General features: G+C 35.2%; 1 protein-coding gene across 1 annotated transcript in view; it reads right to left on the reverse strand.

Moving 5' to 3' along the window:
- The window catches only part of LOC123542281 (talin-1-like), a 162709-nt gene extending 150376 nt beyond the window's left edge, over nt 1-12333 (reverse strand). The window contains exon 1 of the mRNA XM_053531326.1: nt 12206-12333. The gene's annotated coding sequence lies outside the window, so the exon portion shown is untranslated. The remainder of the gene's footprint in view (nt 1-12205) is intronic.
- Between the last annotated feature and the right edge of the window lie 8911 nt (nt 12334-21244).

Genomic DNA, 21244 nt, shown 5'->3' on the forward strand with positions numbered 1-21244 from the left:
AATGTTGATAAAATACCGGTATTCCCCGATGGTACCGTGGTATCGTACCACGAGAAGATGGTACCACGGTTACCGGTATACCGGTAATACCGCGCACCTCTAGCCGTGTATATTTATATGGAATTAGTTTGTATACAGTGCAGTATCAAAGTATATATACTAACATTAGACCATTTAAAACTTTCCAATACACTAATTTATATTTACACAAATTTATATTTCACTTTTCTTGTGCAGCATGTGTTTTACTTACACTCCTTTTCAATAATAGGTTGTACCTCATTATTTATTATAATAAAAAGGTCAACCATCGGGGTTAAGTTGCGTTCGCTATACACTGGATAAATGGAATACTTTCATAACAACTTCCTTGTTTTGTTCTTCCTTAACAATTTACCCTGCTAAATTTCTAAAATGGACTGGTCCATCTTTCAATTTGGGCAAATTCCATTTATTATTCGAAGGGGTGTTCACTGAAAATTTACTGACTAAATAGCGAACAGTGCAGACCATGATCAGACTGCACAGATGAGCATGCTGATCTTGGTCTGCACTGGTCACAAAGGCAGAATCACGTGCCAGCTGCAGGCTAAAGGTTAACAATTTAAATTGATTACTTTTATTCCAGAGCAAATCATAGACCCCAAATAACAATGAATTAGGAGAGCTAATCATAAATGATAACCAATGACGAATTAAATGATATTAGAAATTAAATTTTACTTTATGTTTTGCTTTGACAATCACAGCATTTTTTAATAGGAACACCCAAAAAAACTTAACAGCCCTTTATTAAAACTACAAATTTTAATAAGTCAAAAATGAAAACATCAAGTCTAAGACGTATAGCTCAAAAAACCAAAACACACAAAAATCGGACAACTTACAGAACTTTATGATAATTCCCTCACTATGGATTGTCTATGGAACTGTTTTAGACAGTGCGTCCATAAAAAGGCAAATTTTGATAAAATAATTGGGCAATTTTTCTGCACAACCAGAAAAGACTATTACCCTAATGGGGAATATTTCCCAAAATTCATCAAGAACAGTTTTTCTTTTAAGAGTAATGAGCTATTACAAGACAGATATGAACACTTTTGTTTATTGAATGTCTGTAAAAGGCTTGTCAGATTTTTAACGAATCTGGGCTGGGGTCTATTCTAACAAAGTTATTGTATGATAAAAATTTCTAGCATATAAGGTTTTATCTTACAGTAAGCACAAATTTGAAATCTTAATACATGTTTTGTAAAAAAAAGCAAAAAAAAAGCAATAAACATGTTGTAACGTGGCCTGGAGGTCTAGCGGCAAGATGATTGACTGTCAATCCAGAGGTCCCCGGTTCGAATTCCATTCCAGGCACTGGAAATTTCTAAGATCCTCTTGAGTGTCTCAGACCAGCATTGGTTCTTCTCAGGAGAGACAGCTTTGCATGTATCAGTTCTATACACTGGGCATGTATAAAAGAACCAGAATGTCTATTCTCAAAGCTACGCCCCCACCCTATATCGATGAGAGGCAAGTGATTTGAAGTGAGTGACCTTAACCACTCGGCCATGGAGGCCCCTTGATAAGAATTTAGTTTAGTTTAAACCAATTTATTTTAGCTTGATTGTGATGAAAGCTTCAAGCTTATTTGAACCACTCTCAAGTCCACTTCCTGTAAAATGACCATACACCTTAGGGCTCGAACCTACGACCCCCGGCTTGAAATGAATCGGGTTCCTTGGTAACTTTATAACTATTGGTAATGTGAAGCAGCACAGTGACACATTCTATGGACAAAACATTTCTTAAAACCAAAACCCCATCAAAAAACCTTTACTCTGATCCTGACTGAGACAGTACGGTTTAGAATGTTTCCATATACATGTTTGATATACCGTAGGAAAAAAAAACAATTGTTCAATATTTCAATATGCCAGTGGCAGGTTTATATCATACAGCAGGCAATTCAAAACAGGAAAACAACTGACCACAATTCATCATAACTTGCTTAATTAGTGACGATAAACTGCAGAGCAAATATACGTCAAAATACCAATGAGCCATAAAATCTGTCCATCATTGCTGTCAATCAATTTCATAAATATACATCATTCATAAAGTTCAACACTGGTCAATTATAGGTTACTTTTGTGCGTTTAGCTATACTACCATGTATTTTGGCTTATAAGACGCACTCGCTTATAAGACGTACCCAAACATCTGACATGCAATCTAGGGTTTCTTTTTCTTTTAATTTCTTTGTACATAGTACAGGCTTATAAGATGTTAGCCACTCTTAGAACTGGAAAAACAACTCCTAATAATGTGTCTTATAACGAAAATATGCAGTAGTTTATTTTAGCTGTCTTGGCTTATTTGAAACACTTTCAAGTCCACTTCCTAGAAAGACCAACTGGTAATATTTGTCATATGTTTGTTTGTGTCTGATCCATGGACCTCCGGCATGAGCGGCCTACACCTTAACCACTAGACCACCACTTGTTTACTTAACATGTGACAGAAGCTTGAAGGAATACCCTGTGTCCACTTCCTAAATATACTCTTGGCAAAGCAGTGGCAGTGAAATCAATTGTCCAGCTTGCCCAGCTTGTTCCAGAGCCCATAAGGACAAGCACAATTCACCATAGTTTACTATTTAGCCATTACACATAGAAAATAGCTCTTGGCAGAATGGACAAGTAAGTCCAACTCCAACTCAAGTCACATTTTACCTCCCCCACCCCCCTCTCTACAAAGAAGTGGTATCGTCACACTGGTCAGCAAGTATGGACACCTGACCATTGCACTGTTCAGTTGCCATGGTAACAACTAACAACTAGATGTGAGCCCCACTTATCCTTTGATTTGTTTGTTTTGGGTTTAACGCCATTTTTCAACAGTATTTCAGTCATATAACGGCGGGCAGTTAACCTAACCAGTGTTCCTGGATTATGTACCAGTACAAACCTGTTCTCCGCAAGTAACTGCCAACTTCCCCACATGAATCAGAGGTGGAGGACTAATGATTTCAGACACAATGTTGTTTATCAAATAGTCACGGAGAACGTACGCCCCGCCTGAGGATCAAACTCATGACCCAGCGATCCGTAGACCAACGCTCTACCTACTGAGCTAAGTGGGTGGGCACTTATCCTTTGAGTATGCATTCTTAAACTGAATCTGATCGTGTTATTTTCTAAGTCTAAAGAAATCTAGTTACAGAGTTTTTCTCCGCCATACTTTCTGCTGTTGGGAATGGTTCTGGTTCATGACAAGCGGAGAGGAATGGGATTCTGAACTGGGATTATATCATCTATTAATAAACTAATATACTCAGCTGATATGGGTAAGTAAAAAATATAGAAGTCAATAACATATATAGTACATGCAGCAAAAACAAGGAAGTTTATTTATCTGAGATCAAGGACAAAAATCAGGATATTTGAAGCGTTCCCTACAATTGATCCCAGACTTCCTTGTAAGCAAGCTTTATGAATTTTAGTTTTACTGTACCGCTATGTTGTATATACTGTTGAAAGCAACTCTTGTACTGGTCTGTATTTGCATGTTTGTTCGATTTCTAAGGTGTAACACTGCTTTTTTTTACAGTCTTTCAGCTATATATTCAGTGATCAACTACCTTATTAAACCAGTGTTCTGGGACCCCGTTTCTCAATGATTACTGTATGCACTCATTCTCTACAAGTTAGTGACAACTGCCCCATATATGATTTAACACTGGAAGATGAATGATCACTAAAAAACTGCTTACAGTCAACCCCGAGATAATATGCTATACTGTGAGTTTGAACGTACTACCACCAGACTAGAAGTCTTAACAGCGTTCTATTTAGAGGCCTGTACTGGTTCTTCCCAGGAAAGACGGCTTTGCGTGTATCGGTGCTATACACCGGGCACGTTAAAGGACCAGACTGTCTATTCGAAAAGAGCTTGGCTAAGTTAGCCGGACACGTCTGTATCTGAAAAGTTCTCTCTGTCTGTTCTGGGGGCTTTATCTCACTCTGTCCCTCTGGTCAGATCGCTCTGTGTCTTTACTAGTAGAGGATGATTTCACGCCCTGTGTGACTGCAGTTGCTGTAAAGCGCCTTTGAACGTGTTTATCATGAAAACGCTGCTATATAAATCTGGTATAATATCTAATTTAGATAGCCTCATTTCTTCATGTATGGTAGCCAAATAGACTCAGTTTACTTTAACAAGGGTACAAAACTATCTAGGGCAATATGTCACAAAAATTTTCTTGGTTTTATTCATTCCAAACCAAATCATGCTTTAACAGTGAATAAACACTGTATAAACAGACTTGTCAGTAACTTTATCCAAGTCATTTGATTTTATATGACCTCATACCAGTAAATTCACACAAACATATTAAAAGATGAGAATAACAGTTGATCATATGGGCCACAAATATCTTTAAACCACAAAACTTAGCTGTGCCTTTAAAAGTAAATAAAACCACGGTGTCATACTTTTACTATCATATCAAAGATCCACTCGAGCATGCCATATTTCAATAATCTTTACAAAAAGTTAACATTTTTGAAAATTTTCACATTTCCGTATAAATAATGTCAAAATGTCAAATAAAAATGTGCAGTTTATCAAACAAAAACCCACTGGTGAAGCGCATATAGACAAATCAGTGTGCAGTTTGTTTGGCTTTAAATGCTTATTTTTAAATACAAGAAAAAAGTTTGATTGGTTACTGAATTAAGTTTAAAGGTGGATAATCAGATTTTGGCCATGTAACAGATTTGTTCGAAACTTTAGCATCTGATCATTTACACTCATTTATGTTCACTTAACACTTAATACAAATTAGATTTTCACTGGAGGTATTTTTAAAATTTCATTTTCCTATCCTGGTTGCCCAACCAAGATAAGAGTTATTTTATCATTTTTATAAGTATAAATTTGATAAACATACTTTGCCTAAGGAAATGTATAAATATTAGACATATTGTAATATATTTGTAAAATATTTGCATTAAAAATTATGTATTTAGATGGAATTCATTAGAAACACAAGTTTGAAAAATTATTATTACCTCCCTTTGCCTATCTTGGTTGCGCAACCTAGATTGGAAATAAATGAATTCAGAAGCTACACACAGCTTTAAAACTTGCATTTTGGTTCAGATTGTTCAATAGTTGATATGTCTATCAAATGCAAATGTAAAACTAGACAATGCATCGAAATAAAAAGAAATACCCAGCTTTTTATATACTTTCATATTAAAGGGGAGTAATTACAAAATTTTATAAAAATAACAAAATATACATTTCAAATAGGAATCTAACTCTATGTAATCGGTCTTTTTGTTCCTTAAATAATTCTCTACCTTAATATACAAAAAGTAAAAAATGTCATTAAATGTTGATAAATGTGATTGACCACCTTTAAAACAAAATGATAACCAGAATGCCAGAGTTATCCAGAGTTTGAGAGATCCAAACAGAAAATTTTTAAAGAGCAACGCTTGCAGATGCCACTGCTCGGCTGCAAGTGCTGGACAATATGTAAGAAAAGAGTTTTTGGCCTTCTTACTCAAAGCTGTTGTGAATATTCAAGAAAGTGAACTTAAACAAAAAGCAACCAAGAAATACTGATTTTCTAAGTACAAAAATGGCCATAACTAAAATGGCCATAATTCTGCCAAAATGCATTATCAGAGTTATGGTTCTTGGCTTTCAAAAAAAGTTACATAGTCATCTTAAGATGATAAACAAGTGTGCAAAGTTTCAAAGCTGTAGCTCTTATAGTTTCTGAGAAAAGGTGGACTTAAACAAACATTTTAACCAATACCACCAACGACAATCAACTTACATTTTTTGTATTATCAAGTGACGACAATACTTCATAGATGAACTAATCAGGAAAACTTCCAGGAAACATGACACTGCGAAATTGCTCAAACGAGCAATGTTTCAGTGTAAATCTGCACCCCTTGTTTTTTTAAATGGCTGTTTAAGATGTTTGTTAACAAATAAGGAGACTTCTTCAAATTCACATCAAAGCAAGCATGAATATATATTTTTTAAATTTTTGGTTAAAACAAGGAGCTGCGTTCAATAAACACTTTATGCCCCCAGTGGCATCCTTGTCGATACAAAGCAATCTAAGTCCAAAACGAGGTCAAGGTCAAACTGAGGTCAGGTGATGTTTGAAGATGAAGAATGGTCACAAGTTACATCTGCATAAGTATCAAGTCATTCTAGTAAGGAGTATTGATGCTAGACGAAACAGTCCCATTTGGTTAACCTCGTAGGGACGGACGGACAGACAGGACAATCACTATATGCCTCTCACATCAGTAGATGCCGGGGGCATAAAAAGGGACAATTCAAGAGCTATTAACACACTGTTTTAACTTTGCTGATCTTTGCAAACCCAATTTTCTAAGGAATTACTTTAACAAAGCATAAATTCCGCTACTAAAATCAAATGTTTCCCTAAAACCTCACATTAATCATATAAATGGATCTTCTTTAATTAAGTTCAATCTTTGTGCTTTGGCTTTTTATAGCAAGAAAATCAGAACAGTTTAAGAATGCAGGCTTTTTTTTTCTCAGTGCGTAACAGAATCAAGTTTTTTTCCGATAACAGAATTAAAACATCAGATTAAATTGTAGAAAAAAAACCCCAGTCAGTTGCGAGAAAAATGTCTGATAAAAGAAGATTTAAGAGTGGATTTAAAAGGAAAAATTTAGGCAACACCCAACTGCCTTCCCAACTCAACCCAACCTCGAAATTGGGAATGGTTGTCATGTCTTTTTTGGCAAAATGTATCAATGACATGGTTAACCAAAATTACAGGCATTCAAACAAAAAAAAAAAACCCTAGAAATTGTGTCCATAGGACACAGATGCCCCCACAGACTGTGACATCCTTTATATAGCAAAAACTACCAAAGAGCCATAACTGCAGTTAAAATATTCACAGAAAAATTTCCTTCCTTTATGGTTATCTACACATCAAGCTTGTTCACCTGTGAAAGTTTGAATCAAATCAGGCTAATAGTGTGGGAAGAGTTGGACACACAAGATTTTTCTCTATATTCTGTATAACAAAACTATCAAAGGTCATTTAACTGAAGCAAAAATGGTCACAGAAAAGAAATCCTTCCTATATAGTCATCTGCACATCAAGCTTGTTCATCTGTGAAAGATTGATTTGTTTGTTTCCGGTTTAATGCCGTTTTTCAATAGTATTTCAGTTATGTCATGGAAGGCAGTCAACCTAACCAGTGTTCCTGGATTTTGTACCAGTACAAAGCTGTTCTCCGCAACTAACTGCCAACTTCCCCACATGGATCAGAGGTGGAGGGCAAATGATTTCAGACACAACGTCTTTTATCAAATTGTCATGGAGAACATACGCCTTGCCCAGAACTCGAACTCACAACCCAGCAATCTGTAGATCTACTCTCTCCCTACTGAGCTAAGCGGGCTGTAAAAGTCTGAATCAAATCAGGCAAATAGTGTAGGAGTTGGACAAACGAAATATTTCTCTTATATTCTATATATAACAAAAACTATCAAAGGCCCTTAACTGTGGAAAAATAGTCACAGAAAAATTTCCTTCCTTTATGGTCATCTAAACATCAAAGCTTGTTCATCTGTGAACGTTTGTATCAAATCAGACTAATAGTGTGGGAGGAGTTGGACAAACAAGATTTTTCTCTATATTCTGTATAGCAAAAACTATCAAAGGGCCATAATGTGGTAAAATTAGTCACAAAAAAATCCTTCCTTAATGGTCATGTACACATCAAGGTAGTTCATCTGTGAAAGTTTCAAGCAAATCAGGCTAATACTAGTAATAGTGTTGGAGGAGTTGAACACACAAGATTTTGGGACATACGGACAGCAGCAATGCTATATGCCCCCACATAAATGTGTGTGTGGTGGGGGAGCATAAAAATGTTTACATATATCAAAACCTATTGTAAGTCATGCATGTATCTGAATAGTTATCATTTTTGTTAAAACTTTAATTTTTACATTGGGAATCTTTTGAAGCCAAACCAGGAAACAACTATTCATATAATTGTGCCATTTGGAATTTTATTGGGGCCACTTTAGGAAGAGAATAATGTCTTGCAGACCTCTGAAAAGTCGTCAGTCTGACGGAAATTACCAAAACATTTTGACGCGGTCTGGACACGTTTTTTAACTTGAATGAAGTCAGATTTACCGGCATTTATTGTATTCTGAGAACCGCAACATCTCGGACAAAATGGCGTCATTGAAAAATACCAGTGCAGTATCCAGATCTATATTAATGAAAAAACAGGCCTGCCGAACATACAGAAAGCAAAAAATGAGTATGAAATGAAGAGGTCTATCTTGATATAAATGGCAAAGATTCATGCCTAGCTTGTAAAACAGCTTGTTTAAGTTGTTAAACTGGTAGTTAACTGAGGCTTTTTTGGTTCTGCATTACAAGTTCATTTTCTGTCCGGTTGATTGTTTTTTGGTCCAGCAGATTTCTAGACATTGCCGAACCGAATGTCCAGCCATTTTTCCCAACTTTCCGGAAGTCTAGTCTTGTGCAATAACTCTAGCAAAACAATAATACCAAGATAGAACCATTATCCGGTGTACAGAAATACGTGCGAATGGCAAAAAGCAGGATAAATTCTGCAATACATCAGTTATGGCAAAAGTCCTGTCACACAGTCTGACCTAACAATGGCTAGATATAACATGGAGGGTCGGGGTGTCGGTCTGGAGCGGGTCGGGTTTTACATGTACTTCCGCCTAAGTGTTTATGACGCAGTTAAAGTTCTTATGCACCTGTTCAATTTTCATTACTTTCAGTAAAACATCTCTTCATGACAACATGTTTTTGGTCAGATGAGTTTCCATCGGTATATCCAGAGTCTGACATCAGACAGTGTGTCAGACAAGTCTTGAAACTCTTTCACCATGAAAGATACATGTACAGTGGAACCTGCCTAATCCAAAAACCTCTCTAAACTGAACAAATTATTTGGTTCCATATTTTCTTGTTCATTCTCTATTACAGAAAACAAGAGGGTCATGATGACCCTGGATAGCTCACCTGAGTAATATGAGCCACATGTTTAAAAAAAAAAAGGCAAACTGCTGCCAAAATATTAAGAAGGTAGATCAGTAGGTCATATTCATGGTAACTGAAAGTCAGTTTTAAGATTGGTGCGCAAAACTGTACATGTCATCCAAATTTCAAGGCTGTATCTTAACAAGAGCTGTCAGTGGACAGCGCGCTCGACTATTCTCAGTGCTTGATAGTACAATATAAGCAATGGGTAAAACTAGTCATTACAATAAGCATATTCTAAGTCGAAAAGGAGCCATAGTTCAGTCAAAATGCTTAATAGAGTTGCCTCCTTCTTTTTACAGACTGGGGTCATGATGGTTAACAAGTATGCAAAATACGAAAGCAATATTTCAATGGACTTTAAAAATATTTGGGGTGGTACACAAACTTTAACATTCATTCAAAGTCGAAAAGGGGCCATAATTCAGTCAAAATGCTTGATAGAGTTGCCTCCTCCTTTTTACAGACTGGGGTCATGACGGTAAACAAGTATGCACAATATGAAAGCAATATCTCAATGCACTTTGAAAATATTTGGGGTGGTATGCAAACTTTAACATTTATTCTAAGTCGAAAAGGGACCATAATTCAGTCAAAATGCTTGATTGAGTTGCCTCCTCCTTTTTACAGACTGTGGTCATAATGGTAATGAAGTATGCAAAATATGAAAGCAATATCTCAATGGACTATGAAAATATTTTGGGTGGTACGCCAGGGCGAGTAGGATAGCTCTCCTATTCTTCGAACAGTCGAGCTAGAAAGTATTTTTTCCTATATAACTCATAATTATAACAAGTGACACCCAGGGCGGGGTCTCTTTTCACCCCTGGGGCATAATTTGAACAAACTTGTTAGAGATCCACCAGGCAATGCTACATACCAAATATCAAAGGCCTAGGCCTTGAACTTTCAGACAAGAAGATCTATATTTTTTTCCCTATGCAAGTCCATGTTAAACTTGGTACCACCAGGGAAGGACCTCTTTTCACCCTAGGGACATAATTTGAACAAATTTAGTAGAGAAGCACAAGGAAAAGCAACATACTTAATACCAAAAGCCTAGGCCTTGCATTTTCAGGCAAGAATATTTTTGAAGTTTTTTCCCTATATAAGTCTATGTAAAACTTGAGACACCCCGGGGCAGGGTTTCTTTTCACCCTAGGGGCATAATTTGAACAATTTTGGTAGAGGACCACAAGGCAATGCTACATACAAAATATCAAAGGCCTAGGTCTTGTGGTTTTAGACAAGAAGATTTTAAAAGTTTTTTACTATATAAGTCTATGTAAAACTTGTAACCCCCAGGGCAGGGCCTCTTTTCACCCCTTGGGCACAATTTGAACAATCTTGATAGAGGACCAAAAACACCGCACTTACAAAATTGCAAATAGTTCTACTTAACAGGTACTTTGTTCTTCAAGCACATACTTATATAAAAATATGTCTTCCTTAATTCTTTCATGATCTTGTCAAAGTATTCTTTTAGCACTATTAAATATAGAATCAACCTACTTTTTTCATTATTTCGGACATATGCTAATGAAATATCTATAAAGATAATACATATTTTAGCACACCGATTTTCAAAATGACCCTCAAAATAATTCTAAACACGTCAAGGCACAACTTAACTACCCACCGAAATTATTTTTTTGTTAAATTTAACGTCGCACCGACACATGATAGGTCATATGGCGACTTTCCAGCTTTTTTAATGGTGGAGGAAGACCCCAGGTGCCCCTCCGTAGAACCACCGACCTTCCGTAAGCCAGCTGGACGGCACCCACCGAAATTACAGTGACACTAATTTTCGTACTCCATATTGTACCTAGGTACCGATTCGCGCGTACATATTAACTTGTTAGGTAGACTGCATTCTAGATTTAATTCTCGGGTAGACCTCTATGTCTGGTTAACCATTCAACTAAAATGGTTCACCAACAAAAGGTGACATGCCGTCTGTCTTCTGCATGTAAGGAAAACCCTGCCACTGCCTCGTCCTCAAACAAAATCAAAACATAATCTGCAAACATTAACTAAAACCATGGCAATTCCAACTATACTTGATGTTGCAAAAACATTTATGTGACGTTTTTATCTTCTCACATTCCATGAAATCTACTCGCATTTAGCGAGTGCAAAACTTGAGCCCTGGAAATGATTTCCTACTAAAAAAAAAAACAGGATCATCAAAGAAAACACTGAAAACTTCATTTTCTTGAAAACAGGCCTGGTTTAAATAAGGGCTGAGGGACTGGGACTTCCCCAACTATACTGGTCTGAAGTCCTGCCTACTTTTCCTGTAGCAAATAAAGTTGTAAATGGAGAACCCCTTATACTCGGAAACTTCTGCTTCAAAAATTAATGAAACCCCTGGCCTGTAAGAGGCAAAGATTTTGTTATTAAATTTGACATGACAGTGAGGACCAGGCTCCTGCTGAATTTTGTGGTGACCTCTGAACTTCAAAAGTTGGTGGCTTTGGGTCATACGGAAAATAATGGTGCTGACCCCTGCCTGGATAGAGGCAATGTTGTGTGAGAGGGGTGTTTTGACATGGGAAGTTTTGATACCTGTTGCATGTAGTTTCTGGTATCAACGTCTACGTCCCCGCAAGGGGTTCGACAGTTACGGACGATAGATAGATAGATCATAGTGAAGATGCCACTAATTAGAATAAGCACTCTTTACAGTCATTTGCAATAAACTTAGTTGAACGTATCAATGGCCCTTCTTTACCTATAATTTTTGTATAAAGTCTTTATTAAAGAGGTATTTTGCTGCTTTTTTTTTACACACACGCACATTTTTGTGAATATATTCGTGGCCAGCTCAGTATTACTGAGTACGAAACCAAAACGAAGTTGCATATTTTGTAGCAGAAATGTAAACTGCTTTTGAAAAGCAAACGCCAAATGTAAAGAAACGAAATCTAGGTCGCTGCTGCTTTTTTGAAGTTTGGGAGGCTGATTTTCATCGTCAGAAATCGTCTGAATTTATGATGATAATAAACTTTTTAAAACCAAACATGTATTGAAAATAATTGCAAATTATTATTTGTTTGCTGCCAAGATCATAAGTACGCTTAAAATACGTTTAAACTTACCAAAAACAATGTTTTTTATGCAACTTTTGAGTAGAGTTCATCTTCAGACCTCGTTCTGGATCTCACTGGCGGAAGTACTTCTGACGTCACACGAAAATGCAAAAGTTACAACTACGGCAAAATAAAACCAGTATACGTTTCTTATCCCTGAGCGTGATTGTTTCCCTTTATTTACAAACGTTTAATGACGCATAAATATGAATAAGCGATTATTCATAGGTCAGGATGTAATAATGTGCTTATGTTGCTTATGTTAATAAGTGCCTAACAATAATATATATTATAATCACAGAAGTATACAATCCTATATATTTTATAGCTCTTTGTTTAGTGTATGATTTATTAATCCTGTCTAATTTAACCACTCTACATCTGTAAATATTATAGAAGAATACTATTATGATGTATTTATAAAACCTATGATTAAATCATATACGATACAAAGAAGCCGAGAACAAAAGAATTGATACTTGGATATCTTTATGGCGAATCGCCCTGACGTCATGCATCAACACCGGTCTATCTGGTGGTGGGCAAAACAAATATTTTTACATCGTTTGTGTATGGGATCGGAACTTTTAATTTCTAATAACTTTTTAGTTCATTTATGGATTTTAAAAATTCAAAAAGTTTTGAAATGCTTACGATTATCATATTTTCTTATTCAAATATTTTTTGAAAATGAATAACCGTTTTAACTGACATAAGGTTTTAATAGTGGCGTAGCGATGCTCCAAACTTTAAAAAAAAAAAACTGTAAGTTAAGCGTTCATAATTAATCCATTTTATTTCGAAATAATAAGTAAAAATTATCAATAAATTGCTTGTTTTATATGCTTTCAAGTGATCAAAAATTATTGATATCATTTGTGTTTTTTTTTTAAAAAAAAAGTTTAAGCCGTTAGAAAAACATCACTGTTAACAAAAAAACATGGACGCTCGGCGTCTGCCCACCCGATCTATGTCTTATCAGTTCTAAAAATAGAATATACAACGGATTTGTATACAAACACGTTGCTCCTATACATTGCCAATGCTCCCACAAAATGTACAGTTCTGTTCAGTACAGTACTACAGTTGTAATCAAAGAAGTATAAAATAACCAAAATTATTTATTTTTTATAGCTCCTCGTCTTACTGTAACCAGTTCATTTTTTTTTAAATTCAAAATCGTGCATGTATCTATAGACAAGGAACATTATATACGTATACGCATTGGTCGAGGGCTAAGACGCTATCCTATGGAGGTAAAGGTCCCGGGTTCGATTCCTGGCTACTCCACGGATACGGTGTGTCCTTGGGCAAGGCACTTAGTCAACCCACGCTGTAAATGGGAACCAGCAAATTGATGCGGTAAGCAAAGAGCTATAAAAGTACTTCTTTGGGGTAAGGTATCTTTTTTTTTCTTTTAATTGTTCTTAAAATATGGTCATTCAAAAGTTCTATACAGAGCTTATGCTCATTGTTTCACAAAGCGGTAGTAAATAAAATTTCTCTTTTATTACACTTGTACCTTTATAGCTATTTACCATATAGAAATTCAAGCATATTTTTTTTCTTTAAACGACTTTTTGTCGTTAAATAAATTCATGTAGGGTGTTGTTTTTTATTTGTATCTGGCGACCCTTTGGCACTATGATCGTTTGGGAAGTTGCTCTTTGAAAAATAATATGTTCGGAGAAAGAACGTCGAGGATGTGTTCCATAAACTATGTGTCAAGCATTTCAACACCACCTTCCAGCGAGTGCGAGAATAAGAACTAAAGTTTTTTCATTCAGTAGCCAAATTTGATTGTTAATTAAATGCTCAGCTATTTAGTTCTGCCATAATGCATTGCGCTAGCTCACCGGTTTGTCTAAAAATGTTTATTATTATCATTATTATTATTATTATTATTATTATTATTATTATTGTTATACCATATTTGTATAGCACTCTTTTCGTAAAAAAGAATATACGTTCAAAAGTGCTAAACAATAGAATGGACATACATGTACAATCTATAGTTATAAAAATAAAAGAAATGATACGGATCAGTTCTGCAAATAAAGATGCGTGTTTAGAATAAACAAATCATAATGATATAATTAAAATGATTAAATGCTAAGAATGTTTCTCATTGCAGAGTTGGTGCAGCCGTTCTGCGCTTGCGCGGAATTATTATCAAATGGAACGCACGGCAAAAATACTCATTTTTTTGCATGTCTGCACGCATTTAGTGTATAATGTGCATAATATACTGACTAAAGGTTAGGGTTAGAATCACCATGGTTACAAAATATATACGTTTAAAGTATATTTGTTCAAATTTAGTTAATCCGGTATATACCGGAGTCTGTAATATATCACGGGCGCACCAACTCTGTATTTAGTCACAGCCAAATGCTAAACACAGGTTACTACACGAAAATAAAACAATATCGCACTTGCAGTATATCTAAATAGCACAAATTGTCTGGTTAAACACAAATTGCATCTAAATCAGTTTACCCAGAACATAGCACTGGAGTTTTTAGCATAAGATCCATTACATACGAGACTAAGAAAAGAATTAAGACTGGTAAGCTGACACAGTCACATTCAGATTATCACATGTGCATTTTCACTGTCCATAGTATTTTACAAATAAATGTGTTTATAATGACTTTTTGAATGATGAGAGTGTTCCACAGTTTCTTATGTCATTAGGTAGAGCATTCCACAGCCTTGGTACAGCATGTCGGACGTTTAGGGATGACATTGATGTGAGACAATTTTTAAAACTGCATTTTTTTTTTCAGATTGATATTATCTCTGAGCATATAAATAGATCAGTTTGAACCAACACGCCTGACTAGCCTCTATATGGGCCCTTATAATACCTTTTCCTATTAACGAACATAGCTTTTCATGTCCTCCATCACGAAATATTACAAAACTCAACCGAAAGCTTTAGCGGAAAGATCGAACTATCTTGGTAACGGATTGTTTAACCCTTTTGCAAAATATAATATTAGCGCAAAAATTCACACTTCCGGTTTGGCAAATTGATTGAATCGCACGTCCAGCGGTAACGGCTGTGATTTTATGATTAAATTTTACACGTCACGTGAATTGATTTGACGCCGAGTTTTTTTTCTTTTTTTTTTGTAAGTAAAAATCGTGATGCTTTTGTTTGGAATAGATTAATTGAGGCCACGTTATATTTTGTTTACGTTTCTGAGCTCTATAAAATTAAACAGCGACAGTATTTTTTTTTACGGAAAGTGTGCGTTTTTTCAGTCTCGAGCACAAGATTCTCGAGTCGTAGGGACGGAAAACTACAGAAGAAACGCAAATTTATCAAGCAGTAGTCTTTTGCGGTTTTTATGTGCTTGAAAACTCTCCTTCACTTTTAACATATTTTATAGTGTATTAAACATGGTTTTATGTAACAACACCACAAGTATACATTTAATAACACTAAATAACACTAAATGAAATTATAGCAGTAGGGTCGGGCCACAGATTCTGCCAACAAAAGTAAACAGCCCTTCTCTTGAAAAATTATGTTATTTCATCGAAAAAAAAGGAAAAAACATGTATTACAAAAAAGAGCCAAAGTGTGACTGAACTACAGAAAAAAAAAAATAACCCTTACCCTGCTAAATTTCTAAAATGAACTTGTCCATCTTCCAATTTGGACAAAACCATTAACTTTTAAAAGGGGTGCTTACCGAAATGAAACTGGCTGAATAGCGAACAGAGCAGATTATGATCAAACTGCATGGATGTGCAAGCTGATCATGATTTACACTGGTCACAAAGGCAGAATCAATCGTGTCCCAATGATAAGGGTAAAAGTAGCTGGATGTTGGATGTGCTGCTGATGTTGATCTCTTTGTTTCCCCGGGAGCTAAATCAAGGTCAGAATTCATCCACTGTTATTCAGTGTGGATAAATTCAAGGTTAATCTGTTTTTAACATCAGATTCTAGTATTTGATAAAAGTAATAGTTTACAGCCATTTTACGATGTTAAAATTATACTTATCACAAAACAATATTAGACTTTTGTTAGTTCTTAAACATTTGATAAATTAGCTTTGGCCTAAACGGGTATAAATATTATTGCCTATTTTAGATTCTTAGACAGTGTGTTGGGTACTGCAGTGGAACTAAGTGGTAAGTTTTTTTGGTTGTTGATTTTTTTGTTGTTGTTATTTCAAGTAAACTGGGCAAGGTCAGAGATGTAAATCGCAATATCACGGTGTATACCAAAATACTTATTACCCACGCTGAAGCTGTGAGTAAATTAATTATTCCCTAATCTCTATCAACACTGAACTGAACCAATAAAACTGAATCAACTACTAGTACTACTGAATACAAAGACAGAATTTAGGAATAAGGCTTGTATTTGGCAGCAAGTATCGAGCTAACAAAGAGAGTTAAATAAGAAAGTTCGAATACTAGTATAGATATACTCCTGAAGAAATTTGTTCTATCATAAAAGAATCCATTCATTTAAACGTAACGGAATGAAAACCTTTAATAACAGAAAAAATGTTGAAAATGATACTCATAATGTTGTTATTTTCAAAATAAGTTTCGTGTAATAAATGTTGTTTCTACGGAAGCGTGAAAGGGCCATCAGACGCTAATACGTTTCAGTACGTGATTAAGGCTGCGGAAAGGATATAAACATATTAATTAAGGTGGAGTGCGACCTTTAAATTTTTTTTAGATAGATCTATGAAAAATTAACGGAAGAAAATTGAGGATATTTCTGATTTATTCCAGTTTTCCGTTTGGCTCTTATTTAAGCCACATTTGTTTGGTGCGCTGTCAAACTTGGCCACTAACGGCACTTTTTGGGCGTCATTTCTTGGCGTCATTTTCATTGTTTCTGTACGGTTTTCAGCATATTCCTGTTTTAGCTGGAAGCGGACGCGAATGAAATTTATATATTTTTAAAAGATTTAAAATTTCCTTTCCTGTGATATAAATTTCGTGAATGATCTATGACGTACCTTTAGATTATGACGCATTAAAGCATCAGACTTATACAAAGCGTAACGTAGAGTTTAGCTGGAAAATTGTCCGTTTTTCGAGAATAACATTTTTTCAGGTCGAGGAATTTTGTTTAAATTTCAATCATAAATGCACAAATATATTTACATGCGTTTTATTAACAAAAAATTGTATGTCACCGAATTCGTTTTTTCAGTACCACCGATTTTGTTTCCCACCCCCGAGCTGAAATGCGACGTTATTTGGTGGTATTTTTAAAATTGCGCTAAAATTTCGGCCGATTTCGGAAAACTTGTACTATGGAAGATGTTGTCGACATTCTATCGTAAAAATATACGTTCAATGAAAGCATATTCTGAAATATAAGAAATAACACATATACAGTAAATAGAATAATAGTAGAAAAAATAGCCCAGGCTGGTTTTGAGTTGCGAACTTTTGGTTTTTGCTTCAATTATAATAATTTTTATTAGCATTCGATATTGATACGTAATTTTGATGGAATTACTTCTATTAAAACATCATTAAAAGTTTGTATTATCTTCATTATTGGTATTTAATGTGAATATGTGTTATAACTGACTCATGCATGTTACCGTTTCAAAATTTTCTAAAGGACAGCGAGACCGTACATCCATGGACGATATCAATGTAAAATATCATAACCGTGCGCCTTAGATGACCAGTGAATCACTTTGTTCATAAAATAATTGGTTTGCCTATTTAAGGTAATGTACCTGTAATGGAAATTGGCAACTTCCGTTTGATTTCGGCATTATTCGGTCGTTACGCAAGCAATTGCTCGTATGAACTACATTTATGGCCGAACATTTCCGAAGTAACGGACGAGAATACGAAGTTGCACGGAAATTGCCGATTGTCTTTACGGGTCAGCTACCTTAATATTGCCAAAATTCAGGGTTTAAGATTAATTTCTATCACAATTATTGTTTATATTTCAAAACTAATAGGACTGACATTGTTTAAACAGACATCATTATTTCAAAAGGGATCACCCAGTCGACTTTTCTTCGCATTTTATGCACGAGTCGTTAATGACAAGTGACGTTAATCTGTGATTTTTCTTTTTCTTTTTTTTTTCAGACAGGCTGAAATGGATGATCTTAATGAAGCTCCGTCCACAGTCACTACAGGTAAATATTCTGACCTTTGGTGTCTAAGGCTATGGGTGCAACTTAACGACAGATTTGCACAGAGCTATATGCGTGACGTATTGAAATTGAAAAAAAAGGGAATGTGTGCATTTATACGGCGCTGAAAAACAACAACAACAACAACAAAAAAAACAACAACAAAAAATAACACAAATACACCAAAATACTTGAAGACTTTTCAGAATTTTTCTGCAATTTTGCTAAAATTTGCATGATAATCCCATTTTTGTTACTGATAATACTTTTTAAGTAATCATGTCCAATTGTCTATATTGTTCATATTGTTGTTTATAAAACTTATGCCTTGACTGCAAAAACAAAAAAAAAAAAAAAATAAGTTTTAAGTTTTGTAGGGCTGTCATCGATAGAAACGATATCGATGTATCAACGATATTTTTTTGTCGATCGATTATCGATTCCCATTTTCAAAAATCGATATTTTACAGAGAGAAAAAACTATCCAGATAAATACTCAGACCCTCAAAAAACTACTAAGTTCACAAAGTTGTAAATTTGGATAAATGCAAAAGAGAAGTGAAGGCAAAATAAAAATGAACAATTTTATTAATTTTTATTTATTTCTTTTATTTCATAAATACAAATACAACACAATCAAACAGTAATATGAAAAATAGGCAATAAAACTAAAAATAGCATTTACAGGACGGTATACAGTATGCATACGAACAAAGAGATTGTTAATCTAACTTAATAATCGATATATCGATGTATCGTCGATATTTGTCTTCTGATATTTCGGTATCGTCGATATGCCTAGGACCCAATCAATGACAGCCCTAAAGTTTTGAAATAATCAGTGCTTTCTAAGAGATGCTGCGGATGTGTATGTTACTCCTGTACCGGAAGTCCACTGTGGCTCGTGTTGGTTGAAGCAGACTACCGGAAGTCCTCTGTGGATCGTTTGGTTGCAGAAGACTACCGGCAGTTATCTGTAGCTCGTGTTGGTTGCAGCAGACTACCGGAAGTCCTCTGTCGCTCGTATTGGTTGAAGCACACTTCAGGAAGTCCTCTGTGGCTCGTTTTTGTTTAAGTACACGACCAGAAGTCCTCTGGCAAAAGCAAAACATTACCGAACGTTAAATTCAGCGCAGACAGTAATATGGAAACCACTTTGTCGACGCCTATAGATATTCCGATCCAGTTGTATATAATTTGATATCTTTTGCCTTTATTTTAAGCGTCTTCTCCGCAAATATCTCTTGACATAGAGGATGCAGTCACTGTTGACAAGAAAGGCGGTTACGAGGACAACTTTGACGAAACAAGTCAAAAGAAACAGACACAAAAACGGCCTTGCATGAGATATTTCGTCTGCGCTTTGCTATTCACAAGTGTTATATTTGGTATTCTTGGTACTACAATATATCTCGCTGGTGAGTAGCCGTTTATTTCACTAAAGTCTGTTCCATTCCAAAGGTTTACCCCAACTTTGGTGTCATATGACAAAACTACGACACTTACCGGCAAAGTAAACATGGTTCGATAAACTAAAAAAAAGTCACCCTCGAAAAATTTAACGATTTTTTTCTGCTTTGCCAAATATCCAAATAAATGACAAATTTATGTTTTCAACGGCAGTCTCCCATTGTAATTTCTTGTCGCCATTGGAGTTTGCTCTCTAAATTTAAGTATAACGGGAAAATTCACGTGAATTTTATCGGGAGCGACTCAAAACTCATTTCGTTTACAATTCCCTACATGTAAATGCATTGAGTGAACTGAAAGTTTGTGTTTAAAAATATGTTATTTAGATTTAACAAAAATGTAAATTGACTCACTTTTAACCTTTTAAAAGTGTAAACACTCCAAAAATCTTCCAAGTCCTCTGTAGCTCTATCCAATCCTCAGTGAATCAGTTGTAAACAAACAAGCTCTTTTACACATCGATGAAATTCAGGCATCAATCGCACCATGCCCTTGAAACGATGACTTGTTCAATTTAACATCATTTCCTAACGCATGGTTCAAAGATAACCTGTATTTTAGCATCCTTACTGAAGTATTTACAGTCCGCCACATATCCAATTTCTTTCACAATTTTCAGTTTTCAAAACACAATATTCGCCATATCGAGTCCCGGTTGTGTAATGCTTCTTTTTCTCCGAAAGAAACTTATGACGTATAAGATAAATGACGTATTGCTGGCAATATGCAGATTTATTCGAGGCGCACTAGGGAAGAATTACACAGGTGTAGATACACATCAGCCGATAGAAGATAGACATCTTGACGTACATTACGCTAGAATTAAACTTTACTTTTTGAAATATATGTTTAAAAATGCTTAATTGCTTATCATTTCATCAACCTATCTGTTTTTTTTTAATTATAATTTTGCTGTTTAGGCCTATATGAAAGCATCTCTTTTTAAACCTGTGACTTACTCTTGATCCGAAGGCTGCTAATTTAGATTTCTTTAAAAGCGAAATCGGATCGCGAACACATTCTCTCTGTTTATTAAATTATTATTATCATCATTATTATTATAATTATTATGTCAGATTTATATTTGACTCAGAGAGAAGTCATAGAGCGTAGAATATTGTTATTTATAACCGCCGATTTCAATTATGAAATATATCCCCGAACTATCATTTTATCAACTTTTATTGTCCACCGGAGCTACGATGTCCAGAAACAGATCTAAACATTCAAATACTATTTTCAGATCATTCATGAATAATTAACGGTAATGTGAGCTGAAACTTTTTTCCGTTAAAGTTTTACTTTAGTCTTACATTATTCTTAAAACTGCCAGTCAGGGTTTTTAACAAAGGTTTGATATTTTCTTTTTGTTCCTGTTCATTATTTTTATATATCGTACATTTCTGTCGTCGCAAGTGTTACGTCACT

The sequence above is a fragment of the Mercenaria mercenaria genome, chromosome 19, assembly GCF_021730395.1.
Source record: "Mercenaria mercenaria strain notata chromosome 19, MADL_Memer_1, whole genome shotgun sequence".
Lineage (NCBI taxonomy): Eukaryota > Metazoa > Mollusca > Bivalvia > Venerida > Veneridae > Mercenaria > Mercenaria mercenaria.